Source organism: Myodes glareolus, chromosome 18 (genome assembly GCF_982192425.1).
Source record: "Myodes glareolus chromosome 18, mMyoGla1.1, whole genome shotgun sequence".
Lineage (NCBI taxonomy): Eukaryota > Metazoa > Chordata > Mammalia > Rodentia > Cricetidae > Myodes > Myodes glareolus.
In genome coordinates, this window is record NC_142043.1 from 2,545,633 (window position 1) to 2,566,532 (window position 20,900).

Below are 20,900 nucleotides of genomic sequence, written 5' to 3' on the forward strand. Positions count from 1 at the left end.
CATATAGAAAGTGAAGCAACACTCCATTCACTTCGCACAGTGAATTGAAGTGTTGGAACAGTCTGCTTCTCTTTCAGAGAAATGCATGTGAATTTCTGTTAAATGCCTGTAAGTAGCTTAAGGCACTTTCAAAGGAAAGTGATTTTCTCTGAAAGGACAGCATTTAGAAAGTGAAGCAACACTCCATTCACTACGCACAGTGAATTGAAGTGTTGTAACAGTTGCTTCTCTTTCAGAAAAATGCATGTGAGTTTCTTGTGAATGCTTTTAAGTAGCTTAAGGCACTTTTAAAGGAAAGTGATTTTCTCTGAAAGGACAGCATTTAGAAAGTGAAGCAACACTCCATTCACTTCGCACAGTGAATTGAAGTGTTGGAACAGACTGCTTCTCTTTCAGAGAAACAGATGTGATTTTCTTGTGAATGCTTGTAAGTAGCTTAAGGCAGTTTCAAAAGGGAGTGATTTTCTCTAAAAGGAGAGCATATAGAAAGTGAAGCAACACTCCATTCACTTCGCACAGTGAATTGAAGTGTTGGAACAGACTGCTTCTCTTTCAGAGAAAGGCATGTGATTTTCTGTTAAATGCTTGTAAGTAGCTTAAGGCACTTTCAAAGAAAGTGATTTTCTCTGAAACTACAGCATTTAGAATGTGAAGGAACACTCCATTCACTTCGCACAATGAATTGAAGTGTTGGAACAGACTGCTTCTCTTTCAGAGAAAAAGATGTGAGTTTATTGTGAATGCTTGTAAGTCGCTAAAGGCAGTTTCAAAAGAGAGTGATTTTCTCTAAAAGGAGAGCATATAGAAAGTGAAGCAATACTGCATTCACTTCGCACAGTGAATTGAAGTGTTGGAACAGACTGCTTCTCTTTCAGAGAAATGCATGTGAATTTCTGTTGAATGCTTGTAAGTAGCTTAAGGCACTTTCAAAAGAAAGTGATATTCTCTGAAAGGACAGCATTTAGAAAGTGAAGCAACACTCCATTCACTTCGCACAGTGAATTGAAGTGTTGAAACAGACTGCTTCTCTTTCAGAGAAACAGATGTGAGTTTCTTGTGAATGCTTGTAAGTAGCTTGAGGCACATTCAAAGGAAAGTGACTTTCTCTGAAAGGACAGCATTTAGAAAGTGAAGCAACACTCCATTCACTTCGCACAGTGAATTGAAGTGTTGGAACAGACTGCTTCTCTTTCAGAGAAACGCATGTGAGTCTCTTGTTAATGCTTGTAAGTAGCTTAAGGCACTTTCAAAGGAAAGTGATTTTCTCTGAAAGGACAGCATTATAAAGTGAAGCAACACTCCATTCACTTCGCACAGTGAATTGAAGTGTTGGAACAGACTGCTTCTCTTTCAGAGAAACGCATGTGAGTCTCTTGTTAATGCTTGTAAGTAGCTTAAGGCACTTTCAAAGGAAAGTGATTTTCTCTGAAAGGACAGCATTTAGAAAGTGAAGCAACACTTCATTCACTTTGCACAGTGAATTGAAGTGTTGGAACAGACTGCTTCTCTTTCAGAGAAACGCATGTGAATTTCTGTTAAATGCTTGTAAGTAGCTTAAGGCACTTTCAAAGGAAAGTGATTTTCTCTGAAACTACAGCATTTATAATGTGAAGGAACACTCCATTCACTTCGCACAGTGAATTGAAGTGTTGGAACAGACTGCTAGTCTTTCAGAGATAAAGATGTGAGTTTCTTGAGAATGCTTGTAAGTCGCTTAAGGCAGTTTCAAAAGAGAGTGATTTTGCTCTAAAAGGAGAGCATATAGAAAGTGAAGAAACACTCCATTCACTTCGCACAGTGAATTGAAGTGTTGGAACAGACTGCTTCTCTTTCAGAGAAAAAGATGTGAGTTTCTTGTTAATGCTTGTAAGTCGCTTAAGGCAGTTTCAAAGGAAAGTGAATTTCTCTGAAAGGACAGCATTTAGAAAGTGAAGCAACACTCCATTCACTTCGCACAGTGAATTGAAGTGTTGGAACAGACTGCTTCTCTTTCAGAGAAACGCATGTGAATTTCTGTTGAATGCTTGTAAGTAGCTTAAGGCACTTTCAAAGGAAAGTGATTTTCTCTGTAAGGAAAGCATTTAGAAAGTGAAGCAACACTCCACTCACTTCGCACAGTGAATTGAAGTGTTGGAACAGACTGCTTGTCTTTCAGAGAAACGCATGTGAATTTCTGTTGAATGCTTGTAAGTAGCTTAAGGCACTTTCAAAGGAAAGTGATTTTCTCTGAAAGGACAGCATTTAGAAAGTGAAGCAACACTCCATTCAATTCGCACAGTGAATTGAAGTGTAGGAACAGACTGCTTCTCTTTCAGAGAAACGCTTGAGAATTTCTGTTGAATGCTTGTAAGTAGCTTAAGGCACTTACAAAGGAAAGTGATTTTCTCTGAAAGGACAGCATTTAGAAAGTGAAGGAACACTCCATTCACTTCTCACAGTGAATTGAAGTGTTGGAACAGACTGCTTCTCTTTCAGAAAAACGCATGGGAATTTCTGTTAAATGCTTGTAAGTAGCTTAAGGCACTTTCAAAGGAAAGTGATTTTCTCTGAAACTACAGCATTTAGAATGTGAAGGAACACTCCATTCACTTCGCACAGTGAATTGAAGTGTTGGAACAGACTGCTTCTCTTTCAGAGAAAAAGTTGTGAGTTTCTTGTGAATGCTTGTAAGTTGCTTAAAGCAGTTTCAAAAGAGAGTGATTTTGCTCTAAAAGGAGAGCATATAGAAAGTGAAGAAACACTCCATTCACTTCGCACAGTGAATTGAAGTGTTGGAACAGACTGCTTCTCTTTCAGAGAAAAAGATGTGAGTTTCTTGTTAATGCTTGTAAGTCGCTTAAGGCAGTTTCAAAAGAGAGTGATTTTCTCTAAAAGGAGAGCATATAGAAAATGAAGCAACACTCCATTCACTTCGCACAGTGAATTGAAGTGTTGGAACAGACTGCTTCTCTTTCAGAAAAATGCATGTGAGTTTCTTGTGAATGCTTGTAAGTAGCTTAAGGCACTTTCAAAGGAAAGTGATTTTCTCTGAAAGGACAGCATTTAGAAAGTGAAGCAACACTCCATTCACTTCACACAGTGAATTGAAGTGTTGGAACAGACTGCTTCTCTTTCAGAGAAACGCATGTGAATTTCTGTTGAATGCTTGTAAGTAGCTTAAGGCACTTTCAAAGGAAAGTGATTTTCTCTGAAAGGACAGCATTTAGAAAGTGAAGCAACACTCCATTCACTTCGCACAGTGAATTGAAGTGTTGGAACAGACAGCTTCACTTTCATAGAAACACATTTGAGTGTCCCTTGAATGCTTGTAAGTAGCTTAAGACACTTTCAAAGGATAGTGATTTTCTCTGAAACTACAGCATTTAGAATGTGAAGGAACACTCCTTTCACTTCGCACAGTGAATTGAAGTGTTGGAACAGACTGCTTCTCTTTCAGAGAAAAAGATGTGAGTTTCTTGTGAATGCTTGTAAGTCGCTTAAGGCAGTTTCAAAGGAAAGTGAATTTCTCTGAAAGGACAGCATTTAGAAAGTGAAGCAACACTCCATTCACTTCGCACAGTGAATTTAAGTGTTGGAACAGACTGCTTCTCTTTCAGAGGAACGCATGTGAATTTCTGTTGAATGCTTGCAAGTAGCTTAAGGCACTTTCAAAGGAAAGTGATTTACTCTGTAAGGACAGCATTTAGAAAGTGAAGCAACACTCCACTCACTTCGCACAGTGAATTGAAGTGTTGGAACAGACTGCTTGTCTTTCAGAGAAACGCATGTGAATTTCTGTTGAATGCTTGTAAGTAGCTTAAGGCACTTTCAAAGGAAAGTGATTTTCTCTGAAAGGACAGCTTTTAGAAAGTGAAGCAACACTCCATTCACTTCGCACTGTGAATTGAAGTGTGGGAACAGACTGCTTCTCTTTCAGAGAAATGCTTGAGAATTTCTGTTGAATGCTTGTAAGTAGCTTAAGGCACTTTCAAAGGAAAGTGATTTTCTCTGAAAGGACAGCATTTAAAAAGTGAAGCAACACTCCATTCACTTCGCACAGTGGATTGAAGTGTTGGAACAGACTGCTTCTCTTTCAGAAAAATGCATGTGAGTTTCTTGTGAATGCTTGTAAGTAGCTTAAGGCAGTTTCAAAAGAGAGTGATTTTCTCTAAAAGGAGAGCATATAGAAAGTGAAGCAACACTCCATTCACTTCGCACAGTGAATTGAAGTGTTGGAACAGACAGCTTCTCTTTCATAGAAACACATTTGAGTTTACTGTGAATGCTTGTAAGTAGCTTAAGACACTTTCAGAGGAAAGTGATTTTCTCTGAAACTACAGCATTTAGAATGTGAACGAACACTCCATTCACTTCGCACAGTGAATTGAAGTGTTGGAACAGACTGCTTCTCTTTCAGAGAAAAAGATGTGAGTTTCTTGTGAATGCTTGTAAGTCGCTTAAGGCAGTTTCAAAAGAGAGTGATTTGCTCTAAAAGGAGATCATATAGAAAGTGAAGCAACACTCCATTCACTTCGCACAGTAATTGAAGTGTTGGAACAGACTGCTTGTCTTTCAGAGAAATGCATGTGAATTTCTGTTGAATGCTTGTAAGTAGCTTAAGGCACTTTCAAAGGAAAGTGATTTTCTCTGAAAGGACAGCATTTAGAAAGTGAAGCAACACTCCATTCACTTCGCACAGTGAATTGAAGTGTTGGAACAGACAGCTTCACTTTCATAGAAACACATTTGAGTGTCCCTTGAATGCTTGTAAGTAGCTTAAGACACTTTCAAAGGATAGTGATTTTCTCTGAAACTACAGCATTTAGAATGTGAAGGAACACTCCTTTCACTTCGCACAGTGAATTGAAGTGTTGGAACAGACTGCTTCTCTTTCAGAGAAAAAGATGTGAGTTTCTTGTGAATGCTTGTAAGTCGCTTAAGGCAGTTTCAAAGGAAAGTGATTTTCTCTGAAAGGACAGCATTTAGAAAGTGAAGCAACACTCCATTCACTTCGCACAGTGAATTGAAGTGTTGGAACACACTGCTTCTCTTTCAGAGAAACAGATGTGAGTTTCTTGTGAATGCTTTTAAGTAGCTTAAGGCAGTTTCAAAAGAGAGTGATTTAATCTAAAAGGAGAGCATATAGAAAGTGAAGCAACACTCCATTCACTTCGCACAGTGCATTGAAGTGTTGGTACAGACTGCTTCTCTTTCAGAGAAACGCATGTGAGTTTCTTGTGAATGCTTGTAAGTAGCTTAAGGCACTTTCAAAGGAAAGTGATTTTTCCTGAAAGGACAGCATTTAGAAAGTGAAGCAACACTCCATTCACTTCGCACAGTGAATTGAAGTGTTGGAACAGACTGCTTCTCTTTCAGAGAAACGCATGTGAATTTCTGTTAAATGCTTGTAAGTAGCTTAAGGCACTTTAAAAGGAAAGTGATTTTCTCTGAAAGGACAGCATTTAGAAAGTGAAGCAACACTCCATTCACTTCGCACAGTGAATTGAAGTGTTGGAACAGACTGCTTCTCTTTCAGAGAAACGCATGTGAATTTCTGTTAAATGCTTGTAAGTAGCTTAAGGCACTTTCAAAGGAAAGTGATTTTCACTGAAACTACAGCATTTAGAATGTGAAGGAACACTCCATTCACTTCGCACAGTGAATTGAAGTGTTGGAACAGACTGCTTCTCTTTCAGAGAAAAAGATGTGAGTTTCTTGTGAATGCTTGTAAGGCGCTTAAGGCAGTTTCAAAAGAGAGTGATTTTGCTCTAAAAGGAGAGCATATAGAAAGTGAAGAAACATTCCAATTACTTCGCACAGTGAATTGAAGTGTTGGAACAGACTGCTTCTCATCCAGAGAAAAAGATGTGAGTTTCTTGTTAATGCTTGTAAGTCGCTTAAGGCAGTTTCAAAAGAGAGTGATTTTCTCTAAAAGGAGAGCATATAGAAAGTGAAGCAACACTCCATTCACTTCGCACAGTGAATTGAAGTGTTGGAACAGACTGCTTCTCTTTCAGAAAAATGCATGTGAGTTTCTTGTGAATGCTTGTAAGTAGCTTAAGGCACTTTCAAAGGAAAGTGATTTTCTCTGAAAGGACAACATTTAGAAAGTGAAGGAACACTCCTTTCATTTTGCACAGTGAATTTAAGTGTTGGAACAGACTGCTTCTCTTTAAGAGAAAAAGATGTGAGTTTCTTGTTAATGCTTGTAAGTCGCTTAAGGCAGTTTCAAAGGAAAGTGAATTTCTCTGAAAGGACAGCATTTAGAAAGTGAAGCAACACTCCATTCACTTCGCACAGTGAATTGAAGTGTTGGAACAGACTGCTTCTCTTTCAGAGAAACGCATGTGAATTTCTGTTAAATGCTTGTAAGTAGCTTAAGGCACTTTCAAAGGAAAGTGATTTTCTCTGAAAGGACAGCATTTAGAAAGTGAAGCAACACTCCATTCACTTCGCACAGTGAATTGAAGTGTTGGAACTGACTGCTTCTCTTTCAGAAAAATGCATGTGAGTTTCTTGTGAATGCTTGTAAGTAGCTTAAGGCAGTTTCAAAAGAGAGTGATTTTCTCTAAAAGGAGAGCATATGGAAAGTGAAGCAACACTCCATTCACTTCGCACAGTGAATAGAAGTGTTGGAACAGACTGCTTCTCTTTCAGAGAAACGCATGTGAATTTCTGTTGAATTCTTGTAAGTAGCTTAAGGCACTTTCAAAGGAAAGTGATTTTCTCTGAAAGGACAGTATTTAGAAAGTGAAGCAACACTCCATTCACTTCGCACAGTGAATTGAAGTGTTGGAACAGACAGCTTCTCTTTCATAGAAACACATTTGAGTTTCCTGTGAATGCTTGTAAGTAGCTTAAGACACTTTCAGATGAAAGTGATTTTCTCTGAAACTACAGCATTTAGAATGTGATCGAACACTCCATTCACTTCGCACAGTGAATTGAAGTGTTGGAACAGACGGCTTCTCTTTCAGAGAAACGCATGTGAGTTTCTGGTGAATGCTTGTGAGTCGCTTAAGGCAGTTTCAAATGAGAGTGATTTTATCTAAAAGGAGAGCATATAGAAAGTGAAGCAACACTCCATTCACTTCGCACAGTGAATTGAAGTGTTGGAACAGACTGCTTCTCTTTCAGAGAATCGCATGTGAATTTCTGTTGAATGCTTGTAAGTAGCTTAAGGCACTTTCACAGGAAAGTGATTTTCTCTTAAAGGACAGCATTTAGAAAGTGAAGCAACACTCCATTCACTTCGCACAGTGAATTGAAGTGTTGGAACACACTGCTTCTCTTTCAGAGAAACAGATGTGAGTTTCTTGTGAATGCTTTTAAGTAGCTTAAGGCAGTTTCAAAAGAGAGTGATTTTATCTAAAAGGAGAGCATATAGAAAGTGAAGTAACACTCCATTCACTTCGCACAGTGCATTGAAGTGTTGGAACAGACTGCTTCTCTTTCAGAGAAAGGCATGTGAGTTTCTTGTGAATGCTTTTAAGTAGCTTAAGGCAGTTTCAAAAGAGAGTGATTTTATCTAAAAGGAGAGCATATAGAAAGTGAAGCAACACTCCATTCACTTCGCACAGTGCATTGAAGTGTTGGAACAGACTGCTTCTCTTTCAGAGAAACGCATGTGAATTTCTGTTAAATGCTTGTAAGTAGCTTAAGGCACTTTCAAAGGAAAGTGATTTTCTCTGAAAGGACAGCATTTAGAAAGTGAAGCAACACTCCATTCACTTCTCACAGTGAATTGAAGTGTTGGAACAGACTGCTTCTCTTTCAGAGAAATGCAAGTGAATTTCTGTTGAATGCTTGTAAGTAGCTTAAGGCACTTTCAAAGGAAAGTTATTTTCTCTTAAATGAAAGCATTTAGAAAGTTAAGCAACACTCCATTCACTTTGAACAGTGAATTGAAGTGTTGGAACAAACTGCTTCTCTTTCAGAGAAATGCATGTGAATTTCTGTTGAATGCTTGTAAGTAGCTTAAGGCACTTTCAAAGGAAAGTGATTTTCTCTGAAAGGACAGCATTTAGAAAGTGAAGCAACACTCCATTCACTTCGCACAGTAAATTGAAGTGTTGGAACAGACTGCTTCTCTTTCAGAGAAACACATGTGAATTTCTGTTAAATGCTTGTAAGTAGCTTAAGGCACTTTCAAAGGAAAGTGATTTTCTCTGAAAGGACAGCATTTAGAAAGTGAAGCAACACTCCATACACTTCGCACAGTGAATTGAAGTGTTGGAACAGACAGCTTCTCTTTCATAAACACATTTGAGTTTCCTGTGAATGCTTGTAAGTAGGTTAAGACACTTTCAAAGGAAAGTGATTTTCTCTGAAATTCCAGGATTTAGAATGTGAAGGAACACTCCATTCACTTCGCACAGTGAAATGAAGTGTTGGAGCAGACTGCTTCTCTTTCAGAGAAAAAGATGTGAGTTTCTTGTTAATGCTTGTAAGTCGCTTAAGGCAGTTTCAAAAGAGAGTGATTTTCTGTAAAAGGAGAGCATATAGAAAGTGAAGCAACACTCCATTCATTTCGCAGAGTGAATTGAAGTGTTGGAACAGACTGCTTCTCTTTCAGAGAAACGCATGTGAATTTCTGTTAAATGCTTGTAAGTAGCTTAAGGCAGTTTCAAAGGAAAGTGATTTTCTCTGAAAGGACAGCATTTAGAAAGTGAAGCAACACTCCATTCACTTCTCACAGTGAATTGAAATGTTGGAACAGACTGCTTCTCTTTCAGACAAACGCAAGTGAATTTCTGTTGAATGCTTGTAAGTAGCTTAAGGCACTTTAAAGGAAAGTGATTTTCTCTGAAAGGACAGCATTTAGAAAGTGAAGCAACACTCCATTCACTTCGCACAGTGAAATGAAGTGTGGAACAGACAGCTTCTCTTTCATAGAAACACATTTGAGTGTCCCGTGAATGCTTGTAAGTAGCTTAAGAAACTTTCAGAGGAAAGTGATTTTCTCTGAAACTACAGCATTTAGAATGTGAAGGAACACTCCATTCACTTCGCACAGTGAATTGAAGTGTTGGAACAGACTGCTTCTCTTTAAGAGAAAAAGATGTGAGTTTCTTGTTAATGCTTGTAAGTCACTTAAGGCAGTTTCAAAGGAAAGTGAATTTCTCTGAAAGGACAACATTTAGAAAGTGAAGCAACACTCCATTCACTTCGCACAGTGAATTGAAGTGTTGGAACAGACTGCTTCTCTTTCAGAGAAACGCATGTGAATTTCTGTTAAATGCTTGTAAGTAGCTTAAGGCACTTTCAAAGGAAAGTGACTTTCTCTGAAACTACAGCATTTAGAATGTGAAGGAACACTCCATTCACTTCGCACAATGAATTGAAGTGTTGGAACAGACAGCTTCTCTTTCAGAGAAAAAGATGTGAGTTTCTTGTGAATGCTTGTAAGTTGCTTAAGGCAGTTTCAGAAGAGAGTGATTGTCTCTAAAAGGACAGCATTTAGAAAGTGAAGCAACACTTCATTCACTTTGCACAGTGAATTGAAGTGTTGGAACAGACTACTTCTCTCAGAGAAACGGATGTGAGTTTTTTGTGAATGCTTGTAATTAGCTTAAGGCACTTTCAAAGGAAAGTAATTTTATCTGAAAGGACAGCATTTAGAAAGTGAAGCAACACTCCATTCACTACGCACAGTTAATTGAAGTGTTTGAACAGACTGCTTCTTTTTCAGAGAATTGCATGTGAATTTCTGTTGAATGCTTGTAAGTAGCTTAAGGCACTTTCAAAGGAAAGTGATCTTCTCTGAAAGGACAGCATTTAGAAAGTGAAGCAACACTCCATTTACTATGCACAGTGAATTGAAGTGTTGGAACAGACTGCTTCTCTTTCAGAGAAACAGATGTGAGTTTCTTGTGAATGCTTTTAAGTAGCTTAAGGCAGTTTCAAAAGAGAGTGATTTTCTCTAAAAGGACAGCATTTAGAAAGTGAAGCAACATCCCATTCACTACGCACAGTGAATTGAAGTGTTGGAACAGACTACTTAACTTTCAGAGAAACCAATGTGAGTGTTTTGTGAATGCTTGTAAGTAGCTTAAGGCACTTTCAAAGGAATGTGATTTTCTCTGAAAGGACAGCATTTAGAAAGTGAAGCAACACTCCATTCACTTCGCACAGTGAATTGAAGTGTTGGAACAGACTGCTTCTCTTTCAGAGAATCGCATGTGAATTTCTGTTAAATGCTTGTAAGTAGCTTAAGGCACTTTCAAAGGAAAGTGATTTTCTCTGAAAGGACAGCATTTAGAAAGTCAAGCAACACTCCATTTACTACGCACAGTGAATTGAAGTGTTGGAACAGACTGCTTCTCTTTCAGAGAAACAGATGTGAGTTTCTTGTGAATGCTTTTAAGTAGCTTAAGGCAGTTTCAAAAGAGAGTGATTTTCTCTAAAAGGACAGCATTTAGAAAGTGAAGCAACATTCCATTCACTACGCACAGTGAATTGATGTGTTGGAACAGACTACTTAACTTTCAGAGAAACCGATGTGAGTGTTTTGTGATTGCTTGTAAGTAGCTTAAGGCACTTTCAAAGAATGTGATTTTCTCTGAAAGGACAGCATTTAGAAAGTGAAGCAACACTCCATTCACTTCGCACAGTGAATTGAAGTGTTGGAACAGACTGCTTCTCTTTCAGAGAAACGCATGTGAATTTCTGTTAAATGCTTGTAAGTAGCTTAAGGCACTTTCAAAGGAAAGTGATTTTCTCTGAAACTACAGCATTTAGAATGTGAAGGAACACTCCATTCACTTCGCACAATGAATTGAAGTGTTGGAACAGACTGCTTCTCTTTCAGAGAAAAAGATAAGAGTTTCTTGTGAATGCTTGTAAGTCGCTTAAGGCAGTTTCAAAAGAGAGTGATTTTCTCTAAAAGGAGAGCATATAGAAAGTGAAGCAACACTCTATTCACTTCGCACAGTGAATTGAAGTGTTGGAACAGACTGGTTCTCTTTCAGAGAAACGCATGTGAATTTCTGTTGAATGCTTATAAGTAGCTTGAGGTACTTTCAAAGGAAAGTGATTTTCTCTGAAATTACAGCATTTAGAACGTGAAGCAACACTCCATTCACTTCGCACAGTGAATTGAAGTGTTGGAACAGACTGCTTCTCTTTCAGAAAAATGCATGTGAGTCTCTTGTTAATGCTTGTAAGTAGATTAAGGCACTTTCAAAGGAAAGTGATTTTCTCTGAAAGGACAGCATTTAGAAAGTGAAGCAACACTCCATTTACTACGCACAGTGAATTGAAGTGTTGGAACAGACTGCTTCTCTTTCAGAGAAACAGATGTGAGTTTCTTGTGAATGCTTGTAAGTAGCTTGAGGCACTGTCAAAGGAAAGTGACTTTCTCTGAAAGGAGAGCATTTAGAAAGTGAAGCAACACTCCATTCACTTCGCACAGTGAATTGAAGTGTTGGAACAGACTGCTTCTCTTTCAGAGAAACGCATGAGAATTTCTGTTGAATGCCTGTAAGTAGCTTAAGGCACTTATAAAGGAAAGTGATTTTCTCTGTAAGGACAGCATTTAGAAAGTGAAGCAACACTCCACTCACTTTGCACAGTGAATTGAAGTGTTGGAACAGACTGCTTCTCTTTCAGAGAAACGCATGTGAATTTCTGTTGAATGCTTGCTAGTAGCTTAAGGCACTTTCAAAGGAAAGTGATTTTCTCTGAAAGGACAGCATTTAGAAAGTGAAGCAACACTCCATTCACTTCGCACAGTGAATTGAAGTGTTGGAACAGACTGCTTCTCTTTCAGAGATACGCATGTGAATTTCTGTTAAATGCTTGTAAGTAGCTTAAGGCACTTTCAAAGGAAAGTGATTTTCTCTGAAACTACAGCATTTAGAATGTGAAGGAACACTCCATTCACTTCGCACAATGAATTGAAGTGTTGGAACAGACTGCTTCTCTTTCAGAGAAAAAGATGTGAGTTTCTTGTGAATGCTTGTAAGTCGCTTAAGGCAGTTTCAAAAGAGAGTGATTTTCTCTAAAAGGAGAGCATATAGAAAGTGAAGCAACACTCCATTCACTTCGCACAGTGAATTGAAGTGTTGGAACAGACTGCTTCTCTTTCAGAGAAATGCATGTGTATTTCTGTTGAATGCTTGTAAGTAGCTTAAGGCACTTTCAAAAGAAAGTGATTTTCTCTGAAAGGACAGCATTTAGAAAGTGAAGCAACACTCCATTCACTTCGCACAGTGAATTGAAGTGTTGGAACAGACTGCTTCTCTTTCAGAGAAACAGATGTGAGTTTCTTGTGAATGCTTGTAAGTAGCTTGAGGCACTTTCAAAGGAAAGTGACTTTCTCTGAAAGGACAGCATTTAGAAAGTGAAGCAACACTCCATTCACTTCGCACAGTGAATTGAAGTGTTGGAACAGACTGCTTCTCTTTCAGAGAAATGCATGAGAATTTCTTTTGAATGCCTGTAGGTAGCTTAAGGCACTTTCAAAGGAAAGTGATTTTCTCTGAAAGGACAGCATTTAGAAAGTGAAGCAACACTCCATTCACTTCGCACAGTGAATTGAAGTGTTGGAACACACTGCTTCTATTTCAGAGAAACGCATGTGAATTTCTGTTAAATGCTTGTAAGTAGCTTAAGGCACTTTCAAAGGAAAGTGATTTTCTCTGAAAGGACAGCATTTAGAAAGTGAAGCAACACTCCATTTACTACGCACAGTGAATTGAAGTGTTGGAACAGACTGCTTCTCTTTCAGAGAAACAGATGTGAGTTTCTTGTGAATGCTTTTAAGTAGCTTAAGGCAGTTTCAAAAGAGAGTGATTTTCTCTAAATGACAGCATTTAGAAAGTGAAGCAACATTCCATTCACTACACACAGTGAATTGAAGTGTTGGAACAGACTGCTTCTCTTTCAGAGAAAAAGATGTGAGTTTCTTGTAAATGCTTCTAAGTCGCTTAAGGCAGTTTCAAAAGAGAGTGATTTTCTCTAAAATGAGAGCATATAGAAAGTGAAGCAACACTCCATTCACTTCGCACAGTGAATTGAAGTGTTGGAACAGACTGCTTCTCTTTCAGAAAAATGCATGTGAATTTCTGTTGAATGCTTGTAAGTAGCTTAAGGCACTTTCAAAAGAAAGTGATTTTCTCTGAAAGGACAGCATTTAGAAAGTGAAGCAACACTCCATTCACTTCGCACAGTGAATTGAAGTGTTGGAACAGACTGCTTCTCTTTCAGAGAAACGCATGTGAATTTCTGTTGAATGCTTGTAATTAGCTTAAGGCACTTTCAAAGGGAAGTGATTTTCTCTGAAAGGAGAGCATATAGAAAGTGAAGCAACACTCCATTCACTTCGCACAGTGAATTGAAGTGTTGGAACAGTCTGCTTCTCTTTCAGAGAAATGCATGTGAATTTCTGTTAAATGCCTGTAAGTAGCTTAAGGCACTTTCAAAGGAAAGTGATTTTCTCTGAAAGGACAGCATTTAGAAAGTGAAGCAACACTCCATTCACTACGCACAGTGAATTGAAGTGTTGTAACAGTTGCTTCTCTTTCAGAAAAATGCATGTGAGTTTCTTGTGAATGCTTTTAAGTAGCTTAAGGCACTTTTAAAGGAAAGTGATTTTCTCTGAAAGGACAGCATTTAGAAAGTGAAGCAACACTCCATTCACTTCGCACAGTGAATTGAAGTGTTGGAACAGACTGCTTCTCTTTCAGAGAAACAGATGTGATTTTCTTGTGAATGCTTGTAAGTAGCTTAAGGCAGTTTCAAAAGGGAGTGATTTTCTCTAAAAGGAGAGCATATAGAAAGTGAAGCAACACTCCATTCACTTCGCACAGTGAATTGAAGTGTTGGAACAGACTGCTTCTCTTTCAGAGAAAGGCATGTGATTTTCTGTTAAATGCTTGTAAGTAGCTTAAGGCACTTTCAAAGAAAGTGATTTTCTCTGAAACTACAGCATTTAGAATGTGAAGGAACACTCCATTCACTTCGCACAATGAATTGAAGTGTTGGAACAGACTGCTTCTCTTTCAGAGAAAAAGATGTGAGTTTATTGTGAATGCTTGTAAGTCGCTAAAGGCAGTTTCAAAAGAGAGTGATTTTCTCTAAAAGGAGAGCATATAGAAAGTGAAGCAATACTGCATTCACTTCGCACAGTGAATTGAAGTGTTGGAACAGACTGCTTCTCTTTCAGAGAAATGCATGTGAATTTCTGTTGAATGCTTGTAAGTAGCTTAAGGCACTTTCAAAAGAAAGTGATATTCTCTGAAAGGACAGCATTTAGAAAGTGAAGCAACACTCCATTCACTTCGCACAGTGAATTGAAGTGTTGAAACAGACTGCTTCTCTTTCAGAGAAACAGATGTGAGTTTCTTGTGAATGCTTGTAAGTAGCTTGAGGCACATTCAAAGGAAAGTGACTTTCTCTGAAAGGACAGCATTTAGAAAGTGAAGCAACACTCCATTCACTTCGCACAGTGAATTGAAGTGTTGGAACAGACTGCTTCTCTTTCAGAGAAACGCATGTGAGTCTCTTGTTAATGCTTGTAAGTAGCTTAAGGCACTTTCAAAGGAAAGTGATTTTCTCTGAAAGGACAGCATTATAAAGTGAAGCAACACTCCATTCACTTCGCACAGTGAATTGAAGTGTTGGAACAGACTGCTTCTCTTTCAGAGAAACGCATGTGAGTCTCTTGTTAATGCTTGTAAGTAGCTTAAGGCACTTTCAAAGGAAAGTGATTTTCTCTGAAAGGACAGCATTTAGAAAGTGAAGCAACACTTCATTCACTTTGCACAGTGAATTGAAGTGTTGGAACAGACTGCTTCTCTTTCAGAGAAACGCATGTGAATTTCTGTTAAATGCTTGTAAGTAGCTTAAGGCACTTTCAAAGGAAAGTGATTTTCTCTGAAACTACAGCATTTATAATGTGAAGGAACACTCCATTCACTTCGCACAGTGAATTGAAGTGTTGGAACAGACTGCTAGTCTTTCAGAGATAAAGATGTGAGTTTCTTGAGAATGCTTGTAAGTCGCTTAAGGCAGTTTCAAAAGAGAGTGATTTTGCTCTAAAAGGAGAGCATATAGAAAGTGAAGAAACACTCCATTCACTTCGCACAGTGAATTGAAGTGTTGGAACAGACTGCTTCTCTTTCAGAGAAAAAGATGTGAGTTTCTTGTTAATGCTTGTAAGTCGCTTAAGGCAGTTTCAAAGGAAAGTGAATTTCTCTGAAAGGACAGCATTTAGAAAGTGAAGCAACACTCCATTCACTTCGCACAGTGAATTGAAGTGTTGGAACAGACTGCTTCTCTTTCAGAGAAACGCATGTGAATTTCTGTTGAATGCTTGTAAGTAGCTTAAGGCACTTTCAAAGGAAAGTGATTTTCTCTGTAAGGAAAGCATTTAGAAAGTGAAGCAACACTCCACTCACTTCGCACAGTGAATTGAAGTGTTGGAACAGACTGCTTGTCTTTCAGAGAAACGCATGTGAATTTCTGTTGAATGCTTGTAAGTAGCTTAAGGCACTTTCAAAGGAAAGTGATTTTCTCTGAAAGGACAGCATTTAGAAAGTGAAGCAACACTCCATTCAATTCGCACAGTGAATTGAAGTGTAGGAACAGACTGCTTCTCTTTCAGAGAAACGCTTGAGAATTTCTGTTGAATGCTTGTAAGTAGCTTAAGGCACTTACAAAGGAAAGTGATTTTCTCTGAAAGGACAGCATTTAGAAAGTGAAGGAACACTCCATTCACTTCTCACAGTGAATTGAAGTGTTGGAACAGACTGCTTCTCTTTCAGAAAAACGCATGGGAATTTCTGTTAAATGCTTGTAAGTAGCTTAAGGCACTTTCAAGGGAAAGTGATTTTCTCTGAAACTACAGCATTTAGAATGTGAAGGAACACTCCATTCACTTCGCACAGTGAATTGAAGTGTTGGAACAGACTGCTTCTCTTTCAGAGAAAAAGATGTGAGTTTCTTGTGAATGCTTGTAAGTTGCTTAAAGCAGTTTCAAAAGAGAGTGATTTTGCTCTAAAAGGAGAGCATATAGAAAGTGAAGAAACACTCCATTCACTTCGCACAGTGAATTGAAGTGTTGGAACAGACTGCTTCTCTTTCAGAGAAAAAGATGTGAGTTTCTTGTTAATGCTTGTAAGTCGCTTAAGGCAGTTTCAAAAGAGAGTGATTTTCTCTAAAAGGAGAGCATATAGAAAATGAAGCAACACTCCATTCACTTCGCACAGTGAATTGAAGTGTTGGAACAGACTGCTTCTCTTTCAGAAAAATGCATGTGAGTTTCTTGTGAATGCTTGTAAGTAGCTTAAGGCACTTTCAAAGGAAAGTGATTTTCTCTGAAAGGACAGCATTTAGAAAGTGAAGCAACACTCCATTCACTTCACACAGTGAATTGAAGTGTTGGAACAGACTGCTTCTCTTTCAGAGAAACGCATGTGAATTTCTGTTGAATGCTTGTAAGTAGCTTAAGGCACTTTCAAAGGAAAGTGATTTTCTCTGAAAGGACAGCATTTAGAAAGTGAAGCAACACTCCATTCACTTCGCACAGTGAATTGAAGTGTTGGAACAGACAGCTTCACTTTCATAGAAACACATTTGAGTGTCCCTTGAATGCTTGTAAGTAGCTTAAGACACTTTCAAAGGATAGTGATTTTCTCTGAAACTACAGCATTTAGAATGTGAAGGAACACTCCTTTCACTTCGCACAGTGAATTGAAGTGTTGGAACAGACTGCTTCTCTTTCAGAGAAAAAGATGTGAGTTTCTTGTGAATGCTTGTAAGTCGCTTAAGGCAGTTTCAAAGGAAAGTGAATTTCTCTGAAAGGACAGCATTTAGAAAGTGAAGCAACACTCCATTCACTTCGCACAGTGAATTTAAGTGTTGGAACAGACTGCTTCTCTTTCAGAGGAACGCATGTGAATTTCTGTTGAATGCTTGCAAGTAGCTTAAGGCACTTTCAAAGGAAAGTGATTTACTCTGTAAGGACAGCATTTAGAAAGTGAAGCAACACTCCACTCACTTCGCACAGTGAATTGAAGTGTTGGAACAGACTGCTTGTCTTTCAGAGAAACGCATGTGAATTTCTGTTGAATGCTTGTAAGTAGCTTAAGGCACTTTCAAAGGAAAGTGATTTTCTCTGAAAGGACAGCTTTTAGAAAGTGAAGCAACACTCCATTCACTTCGCACTGTGAATTGAAGTGTGGGAACAGACTGCTTCTCTTTCAGAGAAATGCTTGAGAATTTCTGTTGAATGCTTGTAAGTAGCTTAAGGCACTTTCAAAGGAAAGTGATTTTCTCTGAAAGGACAGCATTTAAAAAGTGAAGCAACACTCCATTCACTTCGCACAGTGGATTGAAGTGTTGGAACAGACTGCTTCTCTTTCAGAAAAATGCATGTGAGTTTCTTGTGAATGCTTGTAAGTAGCTTAAGGCAGTTTCAAAAGAGAGTGATTTTCTCTAAAAGGAGAGCATATAGAAAGTGAAGCAACACTCCATTCACTTCGCACAGTGAATTGAAGTGTTGGAACAGACAGCTTCTCTTTCATAGAAACACATTTGAGTTTACTGTGAATGCTTGTAAGTAGCTTAAGACACTTTCAGAGGAAAGTGATTTTCTCTGAAACTACAGCATTTAGAATGTGAACGAACACTCCATTCACTTCGCACAGTGAATTGAAGTGTTGGAACAGACTGCTTCTCTTTCAGAGAAAAAGATGTGAGTTTCTTGTGAATGCTTGTAAGTCGCTTAAGGCAGTTTCAAAAGAGAGTGATTTGCTCTAAAAGGAGATCATATAGAAAGTGAAGCAACACTCCATTCACTTCGCACAGTAATTGAAGTGTTGGAACAGACTGCTTGTCTTTCAGAGAAATGCATGTGAATTTCTGTTGAATGCTTGTAAGTAGCTTAAGGCACTTTCAAAGGAAAGTGATTTTCTCTGAAAGGACAGCATTTAGAAAGTGAAGCAACACTCCATTCACTTCACACAGTGAATTGAAGTGTTGGAACAGACTGCTTCTCTTTCAGAGAAACGCATGTGAATTTCTGTTGAATGCTTGTAAGTAGCTTAAGGCACTTTCAAAGGAAAGTGATTTTCTCTGAAAGGACAGCATTTAGAAAGTGAAGCAACACTCCATTCACTTCGCACAGTGAATTGAAGTGTTGGAACAGACAGCTTCACTTTCATAGAAACACATTTGAGTGTCCCTTGAATGCTTGTAAGTAGCTTAAGACACTTTCAAAGGATAGTGATTTTCTCTGAAACTACAGCATTTAGAATGTGAAGGAACACTCCTTTCACTTCGCACAGTGAATTGAAGTGTTGGAACAGACTGCTTCTCTTTCAGAGAAAAAGATGTGAGTTTCTTGTGAATGCTTGTAAGTCGCTTAAGGCAGTTTCAAAGGAAAGTGATTTTCTCTGAAAGGACAGCATTTAGAAAGTGAAGCAACACTCCATTCACTTCGCACAGTGAATTGAAGTGTTGGAACACACTGCTTCTCTTTCAGAGAAACAGATGTGAGTTTCTTGTGAATGCTTTTAAGTAGCTTAAGGCAGTTTCAAAAGAGAGTGATTTAATCTAAAAGGAGAGCATATAGAAAGTGAAGCAACACTCCATTCACTTCGCACAGTGCATTGAAGTGTTGGTACAGACTGCTTCTCTTTCAGAGAAACGCATGTGAGTTTCTTGTGAATGCTTGTAAGTAGCTTAAGGCACTTTCAAAGGAAAGTGATTTTTCCTGAAAGGACAGCATTTAGAAAGTGAAGCAACACTCCATTCACTTCGCACAGTGAATTGAAGTGTTGGAACACACTGCTTCTCTTTCAGAGAAACGCATGTGAATTTCTGTTAAATGCTTGTAAGTAGCTTAAGGCACTTTAAAAGGAAAGTGATTTTCTCTGAAAGGACAGCATTTAGAAAGTGAAGCAACACTCCATTCACTTCGCACAGTGAATTGAAGTGTTGGAACAGACTGCTTCTCTTTCAGAGAAACGCATGTGAATTTCTGTTAAATGCTTGTAAGTAGCTTAAGGCACTTTCAAAGGAAAGTGATTTTCACTGAAACTACAGCATTTAGAATGTGAAGGAACACTCCATTCACTTCGCACAGTGAATTGAAGTGTTGGAACAGACTGCTTCTCTTTCAGAGAAAAAGATGTGAGTTTCTTGTGAATGCTTGTAAGTCGCTTAAGGCAGTTTCAAAAGAGAGTGATTTTGCTCTAAAAGGAGAGCATATAGAAAGTGAAGAAACATTCCAATTACTTCGCACAGTGAATTGAAGTGTTGGAACAGACTGCTTCTCATCCAGAGAAAAAGATGTGAGTTTCTTGTTAATGCTTGTAAGTCGCTTAAGGCAGTTTCAAAAGGGAGTGATTTTCTCTAAAAGGAGAGCATATAGAAAGTGAAGCAACACTCCATTCACTTCGCACAGTGAATTGAAGTGTTGGAACAGACTGCTTCTCTTTCAGAAAAATGCATGTGAGTTTCTTGTGAATGCTTGTAAGTAGCTTAAGGCACTTTCAAAGGAAAGTGATTTTCTCTGAAAGGACAACATTTAGAAAGTGAAGGAACACTCCTTTCATTTCGCACAGTGAATTAAAGTGTTGGAACAGACTGCTTCTCTTTAAGAGAAAAAGATGTGAGTTTCTTGTTAATGCTTGTAAGTCGCTTAAGGCAGTTTCAAAGGAAAGTGAATTTCTCTGAAAGGACAGCATTTAGAAAGTGAAGCAACACTCCATTCACTTCGCACAGTGAATTGAAGTGTTGGAACAGACTGCTTCTCTTTCAGAGAAACGCATGTGAATTTCTGTTAAATGCTTGTAAGTAGCTTAAGGCACTTTCAAAGGAAAGTGATTTTCTCTGAAAGGACAGCATTTAGAAAGTGAAGCAACACTCCATTCACTTCGCACAGTGAATTGAAGTGTTGGAACTGACTGCTTCTCTTTCAGAAAAATGCATGTGAGTTTCTTGTGAATGCTTGTAAGTAGCTTAAGGCAGTTTCAAAAGAGAGTGATTTTCTCTAAAAGGAGAGCATATGGAAAGTGAAGCAACACTCCATTCACTTCGCACAGTGAATAGAAGTGTTGGAACAGACTGCTTCTCTTTCAGAGAAACGCATGTGAATTTCTGTTGAATTCTTGTAAGTAGCTTAAGGCACTTTCAAAGGAAAGTGATTTTCTCTGAAAGGACAGTATTTAGAAAGTGAAGCAACACTCCATTCACTTCGCACAGTGAATTGAAGTGTTGGAACAGACAGCTTCTCTTTCATAGAAACACATTTGAGTTTCCTGTGAATGCTTGTAAGTAGCTTAAGACACTTTCAGATGAAAGTGATTTTCTCTGAAACTACAGCATTTAGAATGTGATCGAACACTCCATTCACTTCGCACAGTGAATTGAAGTGTTGGAACAGACGGCTTCTCTTTCAGAGAAACGCATGTGAGTTTCTGGTGAATGCTTGTGAGTCGCTTAAGGCAGTTTCAAATGAGAGTGATTTTATCTAAAAGGAGAGCATATAGAAAGTGAAGCAACACTCCATTCACTTCGCACAGTGAATTGAAGTGTTGGAACAGACTGCTTCTCTTTCAGAGAATCGCATGTGAATTTCTGTTGAATGCTTGTAAGTAGCTTAAGGCACTTTCACAGGAAAGTGATTTTCTCTTAAAGGACAGCATTTAGAAAGTGAAGCAACACTCCATTCACTTCGCACAGTGAATTGAAGTGTTGGAACACACTGCTTCTCTTTCAGAGAAACAGATGTGAGTTTCTTGTGAATGCTTTTAAGTAGCTTAAGGCAGTTTCAAAAGAGAGTGATTTTATCTAAAAGGAGAGCATATAGAAAGTGAAGTAACACTCCATTCACTTCGCACAGTGCATTGAAGTGTTGGAACAGACTGCTTCTCTTTCAGAGAAAGGCATGTGAGTTTCTTGTGAATGCTTTT